This window comes from Eriocheir sinensis, chromosome 21, assembly GCF_024679095.1.
Source record: "Eriocheir sinensis breed Jianghai 21 chromosome 21, ASM2467909v1, whole genome shotgun sequence".
In the NCBI taxonomy this organism is placed as follows: domain Eukaryota; kingdom Metazoa; phylum Arthropoda; class Malacostraca; order Decapoda; family Varunidae; genus Eriocheir; species Eriocheir sinensis.
The window spans coordinates 12,105,387-12,107,886 of record NC_066529.1 but is presented as its reverse complement, the minus strand read 5'-3'; positions in this window follow the sequence as shown (position 1 = coordinate 12,107,886).

The following is a 2,500-nucleotide window of genomic DNA, read 5'->3' as shown; positions in this document are numbered from 1 at the left end:
AGCCACCAGCCATCCAGCCAACCCCAAGCCCCCCAGCCCCCCAGCCACCCCCCCAGCCAGCTATCCAGCCAGTCAGTCAGCTAGTTCCCAGCCAGCCAGCCACCAGCCAGCCAGCCAGCCCCCCAACCTGCCATCCATCCATCCAGACAGTCAGCCAGCCCCCCAGTCAGCTCCCCAGCCAGCCAGCCAGCTAGCCAGCCAGTCCCCAAGCCAGCCAGCCCCCCAGCAAGGCTGCCAGCCAGCCTGCCCATCAGCCAGCCAGCCAGCCAGCCAGCCAGCCAGCCAGCCCATCAGCCAGCCAGCCTGCTTATGAGTCAGCCCATCAGCCAGCCAGCCAGCCAGCCAGCACAGCCAGCCCATCAGCCAGCCAGCCAGCCAGCCAGTCAGCCAGCCCATCAGCCAGCCAGCCAGCCAGCCAGCCAGCCAGCCAGCCAGTCAGCCAGCCAACCAGCCCATCAGCCAGGCAGCCATCCAATGAGTGAACCAGTCAGCCAGCCAGTCAGTCAGTCAGCTAGCCAGCCAGTCAGCCAGCCAGCAAACCATCTATCCATCCTGCCACTCAATCAGCCAGCAAGCTAGCCAGCCAGCCAGCCAACTATCCAGCTAGCTAGCCAGCTTGCCATCCATCCATCCTACCAGTCAGTCAGCCAGCCAGCCAGCCAACGAGTCAATGGGTCATGTAACTAGGTAGGCAGCCATACATCCCACCAGCCAGTCAATGAGACTGTCATCTCGCCAGCTAGTCAACTTTAATCCAACCCTCAATAAAGCCTTTTAGGTAGCAAATGTATCAGCCAGCCAACCACTTGGTCAATTTAACAGCCTCCGGGCAGCCAACCAGGGAGTCAGACAGCCAGCCATTCAGCCCATCCAAAAGCCAAATAAGTAAGTTAACAGTCCAATCAGCCGTCCGCCTGTCCGTCCCAGCCAATTCACCCCCAAGTCAGCCGCCTAGCCAGCCATCCCGCCCGCCCGCCAATCAGCCACCCAGCCATCCAGCCAGCGGACCAGCCAGCCAACGAGCCATCTCCTTATATCTTGGTCCTTATCCTCCGCCGCGGCCCTCCCTACAGGACGAAGCGTAGTCCTTAAACGCGCCAGCAGAAGAGGAGGAAAGGGAGGAAAGGGAGTGGGAGGACAGGAAGGTAGCCAGTCAGCCAGGTAGGAAAGGACGGGAGGTAGGGGAGGAGGGAGGGAAGAAGGTAAGGGGGGGTGGAGGTTTTCATTAGCCCACTCCTGAGAGCGCCTCGTCATCACTCGTTCTCTGCTTGTGATAACACCCAGAAGGAGGCCACAGTTTAACCCCGCCCACCGATCTGGCTAATCTCGCGGCCCCCCGACCTCCACACAGCCTCCCGCCTCCACCCCCGCCGCGCCCCCCGCCCACCCGCGGACGCTGCCCTCGCCCCCCCCAGCCCCCAGAGGCCCACGTCGCAGCTTCTGACTGGAGGCAACTGGCCGGGGCGAGTCGAACAGACGTTGAATGGCACATTAATAGGGTTTGCAAAAAATAAAACTACCGATTCATCTTGCAAATCCTACTCATCATCGTCATCTGCCCCTCGCCGCCCTCCCGCCTGCCCTCCCGCTCCTTCCCGGCCCGACCACCCTTCAGAATCCTCCTCCTCCTCCTCCTCCTCCTCCTCCTCCTCCTTCCTCCACTCTTCCTCCTCCAAGGGCCTGCGCTGCTCGACTCTGGGCAAACAGCAGCCGTTTACAGAGGCTCCGGTAGACAGTCCACCGCCACGACCCGTTCTATGCTGGACTAGTTTTTGCCTCCTTTTCTCCTCCTCCTCCTCCTCCTCCTCCTCCTCCTCTTCCTTGTCTTCCTCCTCCTCCTCCTTCCTCCTGCTACTACCTCCACGGCAGACTTTATTACAACCTCCGCCGCTGTTCCTTTTTTTTTTTCTCTCTCTCTCCCTCATACGCAACCGTCTCCGGCCATCCCATTGTGTGTGTGTGTGTGTGTGTGTGTGTGTGTGTGTGTGTGTGTGTGTGTGTGTGTGTGTGTGTGTGTGTGTGTGTGTATCTGAGGGGAGTTAACGTCTTGATGTATTAATGTTTAACTTTACTTTCTGCACGATGATGAAGTGGTGAAATTTCTTCCCTTCTTTTGTTCTTCGTCCTTCCCTTCTCTTTACTTCCCTTCCCTTCCCTTCCATCGCTGTTCCCTTTGATTTCCTTCCATTCAGTGCCTTGCCTTTGGTTTCCTTCACTTTTCTTTCATTCTCTTTCCCTTCTTTTCCTTTCTTTCCCTCCCTTGCTTTCCTTTTTTTTCCTTCATTTTCCTTACTTTGTTTTACCTTTCCTCCATTCCTTTCTCTTTCCTACTCTTCTCTGCTCTACCTTTCTCTTTCCTTCCTTTTTCTTCTCTCCTAAATTTTCCTTTCATTCATTCACCTTTTTCCTAATCATTTCTTCCTACCTGTCACCATTTCTCACATTTACTTCCCTACCTGCATCATCTCTTCCTCCTCCTCCTCCTACTCCTCCTCCTCCT